We start from the raw sequence: 20,274 nt of genomic DNA on the forward strand, positions 1-20,274 counted from the left end.
CAACATAGATGAACTTATAAATGTTGCCTTTGAATTTAATGAGGAAGTAGTGCTTATGAATAAGACATCAAATGATGACAATAGGAGAGAAGTTGAAGTTAACATACAAACTCATTCTATTTTTAATGAGCTATTAAACTAGAAAAAACAAAAACCTATTCTATGGATGAGATTTAAGGGTCCAGGGCAAGTAAAATCAATGTTGTGTAACTATGCACATTTAGATTATGGGCTTCTTGGATGAGTGATGAAGGGAGTTTCCAAATCAAATCACTAAAAGGTGGTCATAATTGTGCTAGGAACTTCAAGTTTGGATCATTGGTGACATATGCATGGATTGGGAGTCACTATATCAAAGAGATTGTACAAAGTCAAAAAATAAGTGTAAGGAAGCTTAGGGTAAAGGTAATGGCCAAGTTTGGTATCCAATTTAGTATGGGGCAATGTAGAAGAGCAAATAAGTATGCACTGAATCTTGTTGAAGGTAGCCTTGTTGAACATTATGGTAAGCTATGGTCATGAGATTTTAAGGACAAATCCTTGGTCAACTGTGAAACTAGATATGAGGATGGTCCAGATGGAAAGAAATATTTTAGTAAGTTCTATTGTTGTTTTCAAGGAGTTAAACAAGGTTGGATTGAAGGTGTAGAAGGATAATAGGTATTGATAGATGTTTTCTTAACGGTGTTTGTAAGGGGGGATTGGTTTGTGCTATTGGGAGGGATGCAAATGACAAGATATATCCTATTGCTTGGGCAGTGGTTAATGTGGAGAACAAGCAGAATTGGAAGTGGTTTTTGGAGCTTCTCATTGATGATCTAAACTTGAATTTAGGCAATGGTTTCAGTTTAATGTCAGACCAACATAAGGTTAGTATTTTACATAGGAATGCATCTATATTTATTTTATACTATCTGATTTAAACCTTTATACTAATACAGGGTTTGATAGAGGTTGTTAAAGAGTTGTTGCCATATGTAGAGCACAGGCAGTGTGCTAGACATATTTGCCAGAATTTGCAGAAGAGATTCGCTGGTGCCATATATCATACCTAGTTTTGGAGAGCATTTAAAGCCACAAATGAGCATGCTTTTAAAGTTGTGATGAAGGAAATCAAGACATTGAACCAAGATGCCCATCAATATCTCATGGAGAAAGATCCCAAAACATGGTCAAGAACTTTCTTTCAAGCTAGGAGGTGTTGTGATGCATTTGAAAATGGCTTCTCAGAAAGTTTTAATGTTGTAATAGTAGATGCCAGGAAGAAGCCCATAATAACCATGTTAGAGGAGTTAAGATTATACGTGATGGACAGACTCTACAACATGAAATTAAAGGGACAACAATGGGGAAATCATATTTGTCCAGAGATAAAGGATAAGGTGAATTTGCTTAAAAAAGTTCAAAGGCATTATCAGGTACTACCAAGTGGATTAAACCAGTTTGAGGTAAGGGGAGCAACAGATGCATATGAGGTGGACTTAGAAAGGAAAACATGTTCATGTAGGTTGTGCCAATTGAATGGATATGGATGTGCTTATTCTGTAGCTAGCATATCATTTCTTATTAGGGATATAGAAGCTTGTGTAGACAACATGTTTAGCACAATCACGTTTAGAAAGGCATACAATTACAGAATTGCCCCCATGAATAGCAGTGACATGTGGCCAGAGACAAATTATACTCCACCATTGCCTCCTATTAGTAAAAGGATGTCTGGTAGGCCAGCTACTAAAAGGAAGAAATCCACTACAGAGAATACAGGCACACATAGGGTTTCTAAAGCTGGAAAGAAAATCAAATGTAGTATTTGCAAGGAGATAGGTCACAACAAGGCCACTTGTCCACAAAGAAAACCCCAAAAGTTAAATGTGAAGAAACATAAGAAACAAAAAGTTTATGTGAAGAAAAATGCAGGACAGGTAAAACCATTTAAAATTTAAATTTATTTACATATGATTTGTCACTAACATAATTATATCATGCCATATAGGGTAGTACAAGTGAACCACAACAACATGAACATGTTGAAATGACTCCAGTTGAGATGGATACTACTCAAAATGATATGCAAGTTACTCCTACTAACATTGAATCCAGTAGTGCAAGGGATTTTAGTCAGTCTATGCAACTTACTCCACCTAGAAGTTATGAAGGTGATGAGGGTGTTGTGGGTGAGGAAGCTGATGTGGTTGAGGAAGTTGTTCAAGGTGAGGAGGCTGAGGAGGCTAAGGAAGTTGTTCAAGATGATGAGGTTAATCCCAATGCCCAAGTTGATAATGTTCAAATTCGGGAGGTCGTTCCTGTTATCCAGGTTCATCAGACAAGGGTTACGTCAATTTCAGAGCTTTTGAAAAGGATAAGGAGAAGAAAGTCAGAGAGAATATTGAAGCTGAAATTAGGCAAAACAATTGGTGGTGTTAATGATCCAGGAAATTCTAAGGGAAAAGCTCTTGTAATTGATTAATGTTGATTATAACTTGGATTTAAAGTTTATGTATTAGGATGATGGTAATTTATTTTAAAGTTTATGTATTAGGATGACGGTAATTTGGATTTAAAGTTTATGTATTAGGATGATGGTTATTTGAATTTATGTATGGATGGTGCCTTTTCAATTTCACTCATGACAAAAAAGACACAAAAGGTTATTTTGGTCATTTATGTATGGATGGTGCCTTTTTAAGTTCGCTCTTAACATAAAAGAGTATTTTGGTAATTTATGTATGGATGACAGAAAATGGTATTTTGGTCATGACATATAAGGGTATTTTGGTCAGTAATGGATATTTTGGTCACTCTTGACATAAAAGGGTATTTTGGTCATTTATGTATGGATGACAGCTAAGGGTATTTTGGTCAGTAATGGATATATGTTCCGTTTTTACTGAAACTGTTCACATTATATTTTACTCACTTATGAAAGTATGTTGCCTTTTTAAGTAAAATCATGACATATGGCTTTGAATATTTCTGCATGGAAAATTTTAGAATAATGTGCATGCATGTGAATGCTTTATATGGTCCTGGATATGGTTCTATAATGGTTTATAAGGTCCCATTTTTCCATTATTAAAACACCCACTGACTAGTAACTACAAATGGTCCCCATACACATAGTGTACTTCCACATGGACCACTATCTCATTTGTTCCTAAAATGAAAACATGCAAAACAACCAATCTAATTAAATATATTTGTTAGGAATACAGGTCATGCATATGTTTCATTAACATCAACATCTGATTATACAAAATGCTCTGCAATTGGGACTTTGAATATTTTTTTACATTGGTTATCATATGCCCTTTCATTAGGGACTTACCACCTTACAACATCAACACATCAAGGTTGATATCCCCAACTAGTAACTAAAAGCAGCTTCAATACATACAAAATGTCCATCATTACTAACTTTTTAGTCTGCCTTTACAAAAAATACAAGGGATCCCAGAAAAAAAAAAGCTTACCCTAACCAACCTAACTAAGTACAATCACCCCTAACTTCAAAACACAAATGACCAAGCAAGCAAACAACAAGGCAACTATCATTTGTACCTGCCTATTCCCTTCCTTGCATCATAAACTTCTTTCTCACTCTTTTCCACCTTATACTGCTCCTGTGATAGTAGAAACTCCACTTAGCAATCCTTTTCCTCAGATTGTTCATCTCAGACAGATCCTCTTTAGCATCCAGTTTCTGCTTCAGAGAATATAGCAGGTTTTTGTAGTATCCTTCTGCATGTTCTTCATATTTCCATTCAAAGAAGCTACATTTCTTCAACCTATTCTATAAAAAGCCAATAAAATTAGGGTTTGATTCACAATCACAAATCAACTACCTTTAATGTACTAACGAAATGGGTTTGATTCACAATCCACCATCGTCAAGAAGCAAATAAAATTAGGGTTTTTTTAAGCAAACAAAATACAAATCCACCATGATCGTCTTTACAGCAAGAAACAACACATCAAACCCTAAAATACTAAGTTATCAAAATCAGGAGTATCGAGACCTACCATACTGTTTTGACAATTCCAGAAACGCCTCCCATGGTTTGTTATCTTCCAACACGTTCGTTCTTTAGCTGGAACGCCACAATCACAAACCTTTACCCCTTTTTGCGACTGAACATGAGTGACTTGTAGCGGATTCCTTGAGGTCGATGAGCTCGAAGACATTGTTCTTCAGGACGGAAATAGTCGGGGGGGGGGGGGGGGGGGAAGTCTTTGACTTTTCACACAAGGGTAAGTGAAGTTTTAATGGAGGTCCGAATGAGGGTTTGAATTAATAAGTCTATATCGACAAGTGTACTTCTTCAACACATAAGCATCCCACATAAGCTTATTGGACACATCAGCGTGCCATATAAGCATTGTAACCGGGAAACCTTCTAAAAGTTGATAAAATGGTGTAATTAATATGTCAATTACGAGTTTACTGGTATAATGTACAAAAAAAAAAATAAGGACCAAATTAGCCAAATGAAGAAATTTTCATGTGCTATAGTGACATTATCCCTTTTTTTTTTAGGAAAACCCAACATTTCATCAAATGTTTAAAAAAATCACTATATTATTTTTTAGTGCACTATAACTCTTATATTTTCGGAAATTCTTATTTAAGGTGTTCTGACCTCAGAAAAACCTAATATATTTTCATGAAAGGATTAAAAAAAATCATTATATTATTTTTTAGTGCATTTAAACCCTCATATTTTTTAAAAAAATTTTAATCTAATGAATTGTAACAATCAAAACATTGAGAATCGATTACCTAGCATTTTCGGCTATCTAGGATATACCGAGCTCGATGCCTTAAATGATATATTTTAAAAAATATAAGGGTTTTAACGTACAAGTAAGTAATATAGTGGTTTTTTTAAGATTTTGATGAAAATATGTTGGGTTTTTATAATGTTTTCCATTTTTTCTATGAAAAAGTAAAATTATATATAAATGTTTATTATAAAATTAATAATATTTGTTATAGTTTAATATACATACTTGCTGAAAGTATTAATAAAATAAACACAAAAGTGCAAAAATGGTCCATATGATATGTATTTTCTAAGATTTAGTTCAAAACTCGATTTTTTTTTTGTTTCATAGTCTTTTTGAGATAATTTGTTTTTAGAATTAGTACATATTAAACTTGAAAAAAGTAATCTACCTTTTTAATTTATTTTTCTATTTTCTTAAAACATTTTTCCCTTTTATTTAAAATTTTCAAACTAAATACAAATAAAGAGAGGGCCCCACTTCTCTCTCTCTCTCTCTCTCTCTCTCTCTATATATATATATATATATATATATATATATATATATATATATATATCTAGTTTATAACCCGTGATAACCACGGTTATAAAATTAATTAAACTTTTTGTATTAAAAAATCAAAATTATTACTCAATTATTTTAAATAAATTATTACTTAAGAGATATTTTTTTAGTTATATAAAATTATAATCGTTGATTTAAATAAATACGTTGAGTTATATCATTTATAATTTATATTAATTTTATTTTATTTTTTAATCTAATGTTATTAATTTAATATAATTAAAGAAAGAAATTTTAAAATTTGAAATTTAAAATGAAGAATCAATTATTAATTTAATAAAATTACAGTGAGAAATTTAAAATTTAAAATTTAAAATGAATAATTAATAGGTTGACAAGTGGCATGATAAATGATATATAACATTAATGAGAGGTTCTAATTGCATGACACTTGTCAATATGAGATTAAATCTATTCTTTTATTAGAATAGGAAGATATATATATATATATATATATATATATATATATATATATATATATATATATATATATACACACACACATACATACTAGCCGTTTACCCGTGCCAAGCGACGGATATAAATAATTTTTTTAGAAATTAATTTCTAAAGACAATTATTTTTTTAAACAAATAATTTATCTAAACGTACTAAAAGGTGATTACTGTGATTTGTAATGCATTTGATAAAGGGTTTCTTAAAAAAATCTATCTTGTTCTCATGTTTTCTTCTCAATAAAAAAATCATCTCAAAATTTGTTGATCATCTAAAAATATTATAAGTTATATATAATATACTAATTTTTTCCAGTTATGATCTATATACAATATTAATGGACTATCCACTTAAACATCATTAAGAACAAAATAATTAGGAAATTTCAAAAAAAATTGCAATCGATGTTTTTAAAGATACGCCATGTTTTCTTTTTTGTCTTTGTTATTTCAAAATCCCCACTAAATGATTAAAAATGATCGCTAATTTTTGTCCATCATTTATTGGAGGTATTAGGTTGTAATTGAATATTCTAAGTATTAAATTATGACATTTTATATTTGTACATGATTTTACAGTCAGACTCATAACCGATTTATCCACTAATTTTTACTTTTCTAAAATCCAAAGTGTGTGGTCGTCCAACTAAATAAATCATTTTAATTTCCATGAGTTAGCAGTTGAGATTTATAACCATTACAAAATCAACAACAAAATTATTTGGCTGCTTTTTTTTGGTTTTATTCTCTCTTTTTTCATCATTGAGGTAGGATGTATACCAAAGATTTGAACGGCATAATATAAGCATACATTCCGGATGCATAATCTTATAATAAAATAGTTGATTTCATTGAGGAAAATGGTAACTAAAAAATAAAAATAAAAAATAAAAAATAAATAAACAACATAAAACTGCAACTTTCATATCTATCTATCCTCCTTAATAAATGAAAGTTTTTTTTTGCTACATGTCAATCTCTCATTAGTTTTGACACTTGTCATTTTGTAGTATTTTTGAAATAAATATTATCCACTTGTCAATTTTTGGTTTGTTTCAATTTTTAAAATTAAAATCATATACTTATATATGTAAAGTACTAAATATCATATATATGATACTAAATTGCAATAAATATGTTTGTTTCTTTCTTATTTTAAAATTTTACATTAAAAAATAATTTATGTTTATATTTTAATGTTTAATCTATTTTTAAATCAACTCGTGTATTACACGGGTCTGACACATAGTTCTTAATAAAAGAGTTTTTTAAGCTCTACGTGTTCCCCTTATAAACCACTCTTTTGCCACGTGGGAATTTCTCCACCATTTTGCTCAATTAATTTCTCGCTCTTTTGCTCAATACTATTGTATCCCTTTAAAATCGATGATCATATCCCTTGAAATCGGCACTTCTGTTTTGAATATTTTATCTTTGCAAGTATTAGAAATCGGCACTTCCATTTTGAATATTTTATCTTTTGCAAAAATACTTGCAATAAAGATCAACTTTATTTATGTAAACAAATTAAAAAACATTTAATCCCTAAAATTTGGTTGATTTGTTTTCTGCTAGCGATTTTGAAATTTAATTACCTCTACCACGTTTTTTAAAATCTATCAAATCCCTAAATATCAGTAATAATACATCGAAACTAATATAATTTTTGTAACATGTAAGGCATTTTAAATCTTCTCCATTTAAAACAATATATTGCATTTCATTCCTCTATGTATATTTATATGTATTGCTTGAAAAGAGGTCCTTTTGTTTTCTGTCACTGAATTTGACTGCGTTCTGATCTATCGATTTCTTCAAGGTTAATAATACATTCTTTTTCTTTTATTGTTGTGCTATAATAATATGACAATCATGTATTTTTGCACAAACTAATTTGTCCCTTTTTTTTATCATCGACCTGCTTCAAATATGACAATCATGCTTTTTTGTAAATCATGTTTTCTATTAATTTTGTTTTTATAATGTTTTGCTTAGGCCTTAAAAATACTATTTGTAAGTTATTTAAAACACATTATGATTTTGTTAACTTTTTTAAACTAAAATGCTATGGTTTGTATGTTTCTGTGATTAGATACCAAAAAATATATTATTACCTTCTTACGGAAATACTTGTTGTGATGGCTGACCTCCATTTTCTTGATGTGTTTTTCGCACGTTGTCACAATAATTGGTACCTGAAGTATAATGACCATTATTGTAACTTTTTATAAAATAGTGCCCATTATATATATATATATATATATATATATATATATATATATATATATATTAAAATTGTCTACCCTTAGCTACAGTAAAGTGGCTAAGGGATTGACATAAATGGTCCCTTAATTATTAATATATATTCATTAAAAATGTCCGACATAAATGGTCCCTTCATTATGAATGTGGATGCAATTGTGTCTCCTTTCTTTTAGGGGTTGTTTAAAATGGTCCCTTCATTATGAATGTGGTTGTAATTGTGTCTCCTGTCTTTTAGGGGTAGTTTATGTCATTTTTTTATTATTTATATACACGTGTTGTTATGATCTAACTTTACCGTACCCACCGCTTTCTCATCCAATGAGGTTCAGATTTGTGTACATGGTCACCGCCCCTACCTTCTTTCATCCAACAGCGCAGACCGAACGCCTTCGTCTCGATCTTTTGTTAACCCTCTCTCAGTAGATGATAATCAATAACCACTCTTCCAAGAAAACCTTACTCCTCCACCTTCTCTCTTCACCGCCTCATCTCAACACTGTCACCACCACTAGTGCCACCCTCTTTCAAAGCTTTCTTCTACCGATTAAGAATTGAGGTTAAATAGATGACTCATTCGTTCTATTTTGGGGTTTTATTGAAGCATCTGGGATGAAGATAACACATCGACACTAGCGAGAAAAAGATCAAGAAATCAGCCCTACTCTACCCCCTGTAGAAATCGATCTTTGACCAAAATTATAGGTTAATTTATTCAATTTATTTTATTTTTCTTGCGATGAAGCCCTACTCTACCCTCATTTTGTTCGATTCTTGCTAACGAAGAAGGTACTCCAAAACCCTCTGCTATTGCTCGAATATGCGTTCCACCGCCTCCTTCTATGATGCAACTCACCACCACCATCAATTTATATGCAACGCAGCACCATCGACCTCCCTTCACCGCCACGTAACATCATCGTCGTCGAATAGAATCTATGAAAACCCATATGCGATTATTGGGTCTGATGGATTTGAGGATTCTAGGTCAGCCACGGTGGTCATACGTCTCAACACGATGCTGCCTGAGGACGTCCAGAAATCGATGGCTTAAAGGTTTGTCTTCAGTCGATGAAAATCAATTCCATCCCTATTGGATTTCAATTTCTTCTTGCCATGAGGTAAAAAAAGCAGCGTTCCTAAATCTAATTACATCTTATACCATAATACTTTTTTTTATCCTTATTGGTTTAAATTATTTGGTTTGTAGGCTGGAAAAAGGTAAGTAACAGCAGATGTTTGATCTTCAAAATGCACAACAGTTGTTCGATGGATTGTCTTAATGAAACCAATTAAGATATGTTATGTTCACCAATATATTCTGCAAACATGTAATATTGAAATGAAATTTGAATAAAAGTTAAAATCTTTTTTGAGTAACTATTGCAGTAAAGGTTTTGGTGTTTCTTACAGTGGCAATTGATCCAAGAATTAAAGATATACCACATCATATCGAATACGGTCCACTTCATTTGAATGAACTCTCATTTTTTTCTATTACCTTCATTGTTTTACTCATGTTTTATATATCTTGATGTTTTTTAATTTTATTTAGGCAAGAAAAAGAAAAGTTGGGAATTCATCAAAGGATGAAATCTAACATTGAATGTCAGGTTAAGATCAACTTTTTACTTACTTTTGGGTTTCACCTGCCATTGATTTTATAACTAAATAGAAATTTTGATCATCACTATGCTCTGTAATATACTAAACTCTGCTGCAAAAAAGTCTGGATTTTGAAGTGACTTATATAGAATTATAATTAATATCAACAAAAAGTATATCATTGTACTTTCAACTTAACATATTTTCAAACTCTACAGGTATATTGACTTTTTCGACCTAATGCAAGTGGGAATACCTGACAGGACAATTGTAGGAAAGATGAGGGGTAAATTTGTTAAATCGCTTTGTCTTTCCAACCTCAAACTAAAACAGCAACCTCCGCCCCACGAGGAGCGTGGGTATAAATTATTAACTTCATCCATCAATCCATTATTTTCATTTAATGATTTGTAAAGAAAAAACTTTATAATTGCATTTCTTTTAAATTCAGGGAATGGAAACGGTGGACCACACCTCGGTGCCAAAAGTAAGTTATCTTGTGATTTATTGTTTCTTATTGTTGGCTCTTTTAAAGAATATGATGATAGTATTGAAAGTTGTATTTGATTATTATATAAACTCATTCTTGAACATGGTTGGTGTTTGTTGTTTTAAGTTCTACCAGATGACAAGATAAATTAGCCAATGCACTCAGAAGCAACAAGTTTGTTATCAGATGAAGAGATGCAAGTTCGAATGGATGAATCACAAACAGAGATGTGTAAGTGTTTATCATATATATTGAATTCCAAGAAAGGTTGAACATTTATGAAAGAAAAGTCAACAGATGTTTTTGAATCGACATTTATTACTAACCTTTTTTATTGTTGTATTTTTGTTCCTTTGTATGTACTCATCTTTTTTGTTTTTTGTTTTTTGTTTTTTTGCATAAAGGTAGGGTATATGGAGATAGAGTTGCAGAGAGAAGTACCCTTAATGGTCGCTATTTTAGGTTTGATTTGTTGTTGCTCACATGTACTACATTTACTTTTCTATTATTGATTATTTACAGGCAAATAAGAAACTTTCAACATAAAAATCTTTATATTTTCTTATGAATTTGTTGTAAAATAAAGAAATGATGATTTTTTTTGTAATCTTTGATGTGTGATAAAAAATGTTGCAGTCTTTTTGAAGGGCTTGGTTCAAGATCATATATTTACTCTTTCAAACTTTTTTTTTTCTGTTAAAAATGATCTTTTTTTTTTTTACTAATTTGTGGTGAAATGGAAAAATAAAATTTATGCATATTAGAAAATTGTCTTAATTTTAAAAAATCGATCAAAATTTGCAATCTTTTTAAAGAAAAAAAAAACGATTGTGGGTGAAATGGAAAATATGATATTTTTATTGATACGTAAGTAAAAAGATTCAATATCATGTTTTTACTCTATTTGACCCCCTTTTAAAATCTTTAAGATATTTTGCAAGTTCATTAATCCATTAGGTAACACATTTCAATTTCTTTAAATTAAATGATATGTTATGGGGGTTTGATGCCTTATATGTGATGGTGCCCAACAAGGGTATATCTATCATTTTGACTACGTTCAGGGTTCTATGTAGTTCTATCTTCTTTTTTGCAGTTGAAGTCATCCCAATTTTCTAAATGCAATGTAAGTAAAATGTTAATCTTTTAAAATGTAAACATGTATGTAGTAAAGACATTCTTTTAATCTGATACTATCAGTTATATAATTTTAGCTTTTGTAATTTGTTTGAAACAGATCATGCATGACTGTCTATAATAGTATCAAGGAGAAGTTGTCATCAGGTATGTATAAGTTCGTTGGAGCAGAAAACAGGGAGCTGCAAGATTAGGTGAAGGCTGATCACATTTTTTTTCTTAACTTTACTCATGAGGTGGGAGGGGGGGATAACTGTCTATTGCATAAGGGCCCATACGAAAAAGGGTGGATGACCAAAAAATGATTTAGGGACAAAAAAATTCAAAATTTTGTTCCATGTCCAAATTGTAATATTATTCTTGGCTACTGATCCCGACCTTTCGGTTACCCGCTTCTGTTGTTTCTCTTTATTTTTATCTATTCCTTCGTTTTGGGGTACGATTTCGTCGCCCTACAAAGGATTGATGCAAAATAACTTCAGATATTGAAGTGGGTCACTTCTATTTGCTTTTGATCGATCATGGTTGAACCTGGAAACCTCCAGGGTTTTGATGGAGGGACAAGCGAGGAAGTCCATACATCACCATCAACAACTGAGTCCTGATAGAGCTATCATTAGAAACAAAAAAAGATGGGAGTTTACATGAACAGGAGAACAAGTGGAGGAATGGAAACCAATTATGGATGTTATTCATGTCAAAGTACAAGCTTTCAAAATTTTCTTAAATCAAAACTGTTAGAACCAATATTCTCTGAAAACCTCTTTCATTTATAGTAATCAAATTAAGAAATAGCAATGTACAGGTTAAGAAATAGAAATGTACAGGCAAATTGCAGAGAATAGCAATGTACTTTAGTGTGCCTACCATTCAAAAGTGACACCTTCCAATACCCCCCAAAGGGGGGGACACCTTTCTAGTTTATATAAAATTTGTTAAGCAATTACAACACATTCATTAAAAAAGCTCAATGTTTCAATATTTGGAAAGATTTCCATCAATATTTACTTGTTTTTCTTTTACTAACCATTATTGATGAGATAGATTATGATACCATGTATTCTTATATTTTATCTTATTACTTACCTGGATGTGTGTGTGGTTTTTATTATATGTATATGGTTGTGTGCGTTTCTGCGAGTGTGAATGTGTGTGCGAATTTTAGTATAATAAATTATTTTTGTGATTATAACAATCTACTTTCTATATGTAAATCTGAGTACTCGATACAAAATAAGTATTGATATGTATTCCCATTTGGTTATTTCATGCCCTTCTGTTTTACTTTCCAACAAAATCTTAAAATTCTGACAAATTTGCCCATACTACTTGTCTGATGTAGCATTGAGGAAGCATAAAAATTTTGCATTTTAAGTTTTTTTTTATTTACTTATGACATAACAAACAATGGATAATATTGTTTTGTAATTTGAATGAAGGTTAAAGTATTCTGCTATTTAGATCAATGAAACCTGAAGTGCAAGTTTAATACTCTAAAAATAATTTTACAAGCACTCAGATAATGTAACTTTAAATTGGAGGTTGAATTTAAGTTAAATTTAATTAAAGTAATTTTTAAAAAAATGACCTTTTTTAGAAAAGGGCATAATGGTACTTTTCTTTATAAAATAAATAATAGGAGTACTTTTAAACTGGATTATAAAACAACGGGTTTTAATATATGTGTTATGAAAATAAAGTAAGGATGAATGATCTTTGTGCAATTACAAGAATGAATGGCAAAAGGGCAATTTGGTATTTTCATGGTTGTTACCATAAGTGACAATTTGGTGATTCTATTCACCTTGCAATTTGAAAGTCTTTTTTTATATCTTGAAGAGAAACACTAACACCCATATACAATGATATGTGAGTGTGTATAATTTTTTTACCATTTCACCAAAGTATATTGTTGTAAACAACATATGTATCTTGATCTTAAACCTTTTAAGACATGATAAAAGGCCTAGAAATGGTTAGTAAACTGCACAACCTGTCTACAAATTAACGGTGTAAAAAAGTACTTCAATTACATCCATTTTTATATTCACAAGAAAAATCAATTTTTGCCAATGAACTTTTACACAATTTTTTATCAATGATAACATGTCTATTCTTCTCCATTAAAAAATTAAAGAAATGAACAATATTTTAACATTTTCACCAAAGTAAATTTCTATTTTTGTCATTTCCACCAAAGTACATTGCTATAAACCAAACATATATTTTTTTTTATTATATGTTTGATTTATGTCAGGTTATTTAACACTAAAACCACTTCTAAAATATACTTGATGATTTATGACCAATATGATATATTTTCTTTCAACGACATTTTATACATTTGAGTAATGGTGAATGCTTACTACCATGGAGAATGATGCACAAGAGAGACACCTAGACTCACAGATGCCATAATCACCAAATGGGCTGCCTTCATCCATGCATATTACAGGAATCGTTTGATTGTGGATGTTTTGGAGTGTTTTATTCTTTTTGACTGTTTTGCCCTTGTGATGGTGACTGCCTTCGTAGTTTCTGATTGAAACTTACTTGTTTAATTTGGAAGGTAGATCAAATAAAATAAATCTCTTATTTACTTATATTACTTATATTAATCATATTAATAGTTTGTATAAAATTTAGGCTAATATATAGCATTTCCAAATTTCAAAATTTAAACATATACTTACTCAAAAATTGCAAAGGTATCCAATTCTTTCTTCCACTCTTAAAATATTTTAAGATTTTGTTTTCAACCTCTTCTAATTTGCTTATCATCTTCAAAGACAACATCCCTTCAAATAAAATAGGTAACATCAACCTTTTTTATGTTGTGTTGAAATAAAGAAGAATCAACAAAAATTGATGGTGTTTTACCTTCAATCTTGTTGTCGTGATATCCCAATACTCGTTTGCTTCACTCGACATATGTTATCAACAATCACCATCATCTTATAATTCATGTAATTTTGTCTTCAATTAAAATTGCTTCGGTGGATGTATTTTCTTCTGTTGTTTGATAGAGAGATATGTACATGACTATTTCGATGACAAATATAGACAGAGCAAAGGTGGCTGGTGGTGGCGCAAATTTGTATACCTTCAAGAATTTTAGGGCAAAATATGAGGATATGTATTCTACAACTCGAATGTTGTTACTAGTATACCCAAAGGGGTAGGTATGAGGGATAAGTGGGTCGGTGGGTTACTTTGGAAATAAAACCTTTTTTTTGTCATTTTAATAATGTTAGAAAATAAATATAAATTTTAATAACGCTTCTACATCAATTTTTGTTCAAATAATGTTTCTACATCAACTTTTGGTTTAAACCAACATGCTGTTACAATTTGAATTAATCATTATATTATTATAAACTTATAAACAAAACATTTATCTTTATAAATTAATAATTTTTTTTATCATTGGTCAATCATTACCTTATGATTTATTAATCATTTTTTTTCTCATCCGTGGTGTACAGGGGTTATAACCTAGTTGGCTTATATTTGTTTTTGGATTGGATTTTCCCCCCTTTTTACTTGAAACCTAGTCATTGGTTTGGAAATCTCTTTACATTCTCTTCATCATGAAGGTAAGATTGTAATTCATTTTAGGAAAGAACAGGGTGAATGGCTACCAAAGCTGGAAAAAAAATAAAAAAGATACCATTAAAAATCTCCAAGCATGTTTTGTTGGTGTTGCTCTATCAGAGCATCTTTCAGCAGCAAAATGGAGAATAAGATGCACTTTCAATTTTTTGACCATGATTTCAACCAGGATCGCCCTAATGTGTGCAACTTACAATATAAGCAGTCAGTTGCAAATGAATAAATGAAATCTAAACACAAAATAAAACATGGGGCAGAGGATGTTACCGTACCTTCATAACCCGATGTGAATTCCTTAAGTAAGGCGACATCTAAATAAACCAAGATAAATTGAATTTACTTAGAAGAGAGTCATAGGGAATTAATGGTGAATTTGTCATCCTTTGATCTCATGTACATCACAAAGTCAATAGTTTGGCGATCAAATACAGTTAAATATGGTCACTGAAATAATTATAATACAAAAATGCAGTCAAATTGCAATCCTTACAAAGTCAAACCTGAACTTCCTTACAGGAACCACTTGTCAAACATGAATATTCATATCACAATTACACCAAATTAATGAAAATAAACAAAGGCGCATTTAACATATTACCTATAATAAAGGTCTTTCTGTTGATGTTCATTTACACTTGATCAAACATTATTTGAATCATTTTGTCAGGCACCTGGGGTGCATTTTCTGTAACCTGCTAAAAAAAATTACAAACCCAAGGTTATTAAACCCATTAAATGACTAAAAATGCATAAATTAATTCATGGACTAACCACTTCAATTTTACATCCCTTTTCAACGGAAGTTGGTTTAACTCATCAACAAAAGTTGGTTTAACACCAATTAACTGCACACATCATCCAAAATTCGGAGAAAATTTAGAAAAATATTGAATCAAATATATTAAAGAGTAAAAGTAAAGTTACATGTGCAAAAAGCTACAGAAACCTCAAATTTCAATTTCTGAATTGAAAAATGAAATATGGTGGTGATTACCTCAGTAAGACGATGGTAAGGTAATTGTGAATGTGCGTGTGATGGTGGCAAGGTCATTTCCTTATTTCTATGTTGGAGCTTGTTATTGGAACAACATTTTATAGAAGAGAGGTCATGAGTGGTGGTGATGACAATAAGGAAGCGGTGGTGGCTCCTGGCATATTCCAGTAGAGAAACAAAGAGACACTACTACTTTTTTGCATCTATGGTTTCAGTTGAGAGAGAGTGGTTGTATCAAGGCAATAGTGGAAATGTTAAGAGTATTTAAATCTAAAGTAAGAAAAACACATAAGCTTAGGGTTTCAAAGGAGAAGGTGTCGATGAATAGGGAAAAGATATGGCAATATGGGTCGGCTTGGTCAATTGTTGACCGATTCAAATAGCCACGGATTCTATTTGCCTAACAATACTCACTCGTCTTTAAGGGAATATTGTTTCAAGTTTTGACGAATTCAATTTGTAGATGAGTTACCGATAAGATTTGTTTTTTATAATGCGTAAATCGTTTGTATATATTGGATAATTATTTGTACCTCTTAAAATTCAACATTTGAGGATAATATATATATATATATATATATATATATATATATATATATATATATATATATATATATATATATATATATATATATATCTGATGACTTGCATGCTTCAATAAAAAAAAAACTGATATATAAAGTTCGATAAAGATGATGAACCTCAAAGGCACACTCCTTTGTTTCTTATTTACTTTATAAAAGTTGAAAGAAATTAAACACTGATCAAATTTGAGTAGGCATTGAAGAAGTTAAACACCATCACGTTCGTGATTCCATTTTTAGAGCCACTCATCAAGAACATTAACCTCCCACTACATTATCTTTACATCGTAGTCCAACTCAGAAATTGAAATACTCTCATTCATCGTCTTTAAAAATCTAGCCCTAAACCAACCAAATATCATGATGTAGTACTAAACTATGCCAATAATCAAAATCAATTATCTAACTCTGCCACAGATGATTCATGGGACTCTGGGTGTTCTAATCCAAAATCGAAATCATCACCGCACCAGAAAAAAGAAACATACACCTAAACTCCCTCACCCTCATCATCATCATCTTTTTATTCTTGTTTCACACCTGCACACACCATTTTTGAGTTTCGGTTGTCTGAGTTTTCATTTTCTCTATCAGTCATTATTGCTTTGAATTGTTACCCTAACCTTTGGTTCGACACGGACCTGCATAAGGGCTTCTGTCCATGTTGTTCATCATCGGGAATACACACGATTAGGCTCCATCTTCACTCGAGAGCATATTAGAGTTTTTATTACCACCAAGTTATCGCAACTCTAAACCTATTTTCTCAACACCACCAAACCGCCACCATCAGAGAAATTAGGGTTCTTAAGAAAAAAGGGGTGAGGAACAACATAAATCGAAGCAGATATCCATACGCAATCGAATTTTTGAGATCTAAGTTCAATACACACTGAGAAACTGAAAAAAAGCACACACTCAAAGGAGACGAAAATGTTGTAAACCCAGCCGAAGAACGATGACCTTGTGTGTGTTTTCTCTCTGATGTGCAGGTCTAGTTTAAAAGTGTGGCGGTAGACGGCGGAGGTGATGATGTAAAGGGGGTGTTAGTTGTCGATGAACTCTAACAAATATGAGATTACAGGTGGTGTGTCGATGGTGAAAAGATGATGGACCTGTGGGAAGAAGATGATGGAGTAGTTGGGTTTTTTGGTCTTATGGAGAGAGAGAGAAAGAGAGAGAGAGTTTTATTATTTTTTAATTATTTAAATAGATAAAGAATTAAAGAAAAATAAAAAATAAATACATATGCCTAGTAATTTCAATTTTCAGACAGGCTAAAAACACATAAAAACAAGGCAAAAGGACCATGAAGCCAAAAAAAATCGAGGTTTTGACTAAACATCGGAAAAAAATGCATACCACGAGAACTATTTTTGCAATTTTGTAGAAAATAAAAGAAAATTTATAGAAAAGTCACACATTGATAAAAAAGAGTTATGGTTTTTTATGATTAATGAGGGTTTGGACTTGTTTGTTTGAAGTATTTATTAGGTTTGTCGATGGTGCTTTAAATTTTTGGATATAATATTTAATAAGCATTTATTAACTTAAATAATGAGTTTTTTGATAAGTGAACTACTCCTTAATAATTTATTTAATAAGTTTACAATAAGTTATTTTCTAATTACACATATAAGGTTTTAAGGGGGTGATATCATTCTTAACACATTGTCACATAAGATTTTTTAAAACTACATATGATTTTTTTTATGCCACATAAACTAAAGGAAGTGGTAGCATCCAGGTTATACAAAGGTAGAGATTGATGGTGTGTTATTTTAATAGGGTTTATTTTGAAAAAAAAAAGTTAAAATAAACAGTCAATCAATTATCCTCTCTCTCTTGCTAGCTCCTTAGTGAGCTCTCCTTAACACACCTCTTAACATAAGTTGGGGGTGTTGTAGCGACTTGAAAGTGAGGGTAGTGGTGAGGCTTAGCGCCTCCCATTCCCCTAAGTTTAAGCACCATTTGCAAAAAATAACTTATCAACTTCTTACGTTTTAGTATCGGATAAACTAAACCATATATTTTTTTAAACTTTGTTTTAACACTAAGCTATGAACACTTTTTAATAAAAAAAACATGAGTTGTTTTAAATAAGCAATAAGCTCAAGATATTAGCTAATGTTTTGCAAGTAGATATAGTACCTTGTTACCACATTTGTAACCAGTTGGTTGTGTGGCTTATATATAATGATTCTTAACATAATTTAGGGTTTTTATCGGTCGGGACCTCTTGAATGAGAGTTTAACTTTAGTCTCCATTTTCGATCGAAGGGTAGAATTCAAGGTCAAATAATGATTGATCCACCTTTCTTCAAGGTTTAGTTATTGTAATGAAGCGTGGATGTGAGAGTGAATGCCCTTATTTTTCCTACGGTGACCAAGAAGATGAAGAAATGGATAATAGACATTGAAGACAAAGAGGAATTCATAATCAAACCACATGCAAGATGTAAAGACGTATTCCTAAGCGTACAATATGAAGCTGCAAATTATTACATTATTGGGTTGGAGGACATTGATGAGGAATACAATATTGACGATGAACAGACACCATGGAAATGCCCTATCATTCTAAGGAGGAAGGCAAAATTGGGGTTGAATATCCCTCTGTGATTTGGAACAAAATGAAACACAATGTGGATAAATGTATAAATCACCTCAACAACTCAAACTTTGTTTAACCAATTATCATATTAGTAACAAATATCAACTAAGATTCCATAAATGTTATAGTGTGAGAATGGAGGTTACATGTAGGAAGAAAACTTTAAAAAAACAGTGTCCCTTTAGATCGTAGGCATCTCGGATGAGTATAGAGAGGACTTTTGTTAGATTAAGGTGTCTAAGCACATAACTAAATTGATATATTGTTGTAATTAGAAGCAAAATCCTTTTTGGGTTGCCCTCGTAACTACTAACCAGAACTTGGTTAGAATGACATTTGTAGAGAGAGGGTAAATTTATTAGTTTATTGTATGATTAATAAATTGTAATAAATGATTTGTTAATATATTAGATGATTAATATATTAATTAGAAGTATATAATTAGTTTGTTAGTTTATTATGTGATTAATAAATTAATATGAGATTAATTGTTAAATAATTGATTTTTAATTTTTATGATTAATAAATTAATGTGAAATCAATAAGAATTGATTAATTATTAATCAAAACTAATATGAAGTTAATCTGTGATTAACTAAAATTAATCAAAGATGCAAGGGATGAATTGTAATTGTTCAATAGTTGAACAAAATAAGCAATTATAGATTATTCCTAGGGTTGGACAGTTTCATGAAGCCTTTAGGATTTCTGGAATGTTACTTATAGTTGATAAGGATAACTTCCTTGAATAGATTAAATCTAATATTTAATTATTCAAATAAGGGTTTATCCTTGTGATCACTAACTATAAAATATGATCCACTGGGTTAATATTTCCGTGGTTCTCGCTTTCTAAAAGGTTGCAAACAAAATTTTGCACTCCTATTCTCTGCTCTCTTGTCTTCTAGTTCTAGGGTTTAGATGTAAGACATTAGAGACATCATCATTTTGGTGTTAAGCTTTCCAAGACCAACAACTACAAGGGATTGAAGTTATTTTTTTAATTTAACAAAACAAAGGCATGTAACCCTAATTCCCTGATTTTGATTATATCAGGGTTCATCTAGTTTTGTTATTCATGTATGTTGTCTTCAAAGTGTTATGACATAGATTCGTATAGACTGCATGTGCCCTCTTAATTGTTAAGTGTTTTCCCGCATTGTACATGTATTTAT

At 31.0% G+C, this 20,274-nt stretch overlaps 2 long non-coding RNA genes across 3 annotated transcripts; both read right to left on the reverse strand.

The window, feature by feature from the left end:
* Positions 1-13,076: 13,076 nt before the first annotated feature.
* LOC145100023 (uncharacterized) lies at positions 13,077-15,837 on the reverse strand. Of its 2 annotated transcripts, XR_013704769.1 has the most exons (5): positions 15,679-15,837; positions 14,966-15,599; positions 14,176-14,398; positions 13,989-14,093; positions 13,077-13,833 (listed from the first exon to the last, which is right to left on the reverse strand). It is a non-coding gene; the product is annotated as an uncharacterized LOC145100023 (long non-coding RNA). The 2 variants fall into 2 exon arrangements; XR_013704768.1 differs by having other exon boundaries at positions 13,077-14,093.
* Positions 15,838-16,583: 746 nt separating this feature from the next.
* Positions 16,584-17,670, reverse strand: LOC145101262 (uncharacterized). The gene is made up of 2 exons (XR_013705554.1): positions 17,109-17,670; positions 16,584-17,025 (listed from the first exon to the last, which is right to left on the reverse strand). It is a non-coding gene; the product is annotated as an uncharacterized LOC145101262 (long non-coding RNA).
* Positions 17,671-20,274: the final 2,604 nt, after the last annotated feature.

This window comes from Lactuca serriola, chromosome 4, assembly GCF_051521515.1.
Source record: "Lactuca serriola cultivar US96UC23 chromosome 4, Lser_US96UC23_V15, whole genome shotgun sequence".
Lineage (NCBI taxonomy): Eukaryota > Viridiplantae > Streptophyta > Magnoliopsida > Asterales > Asteraceae > Lactuca > Lactuca serriola.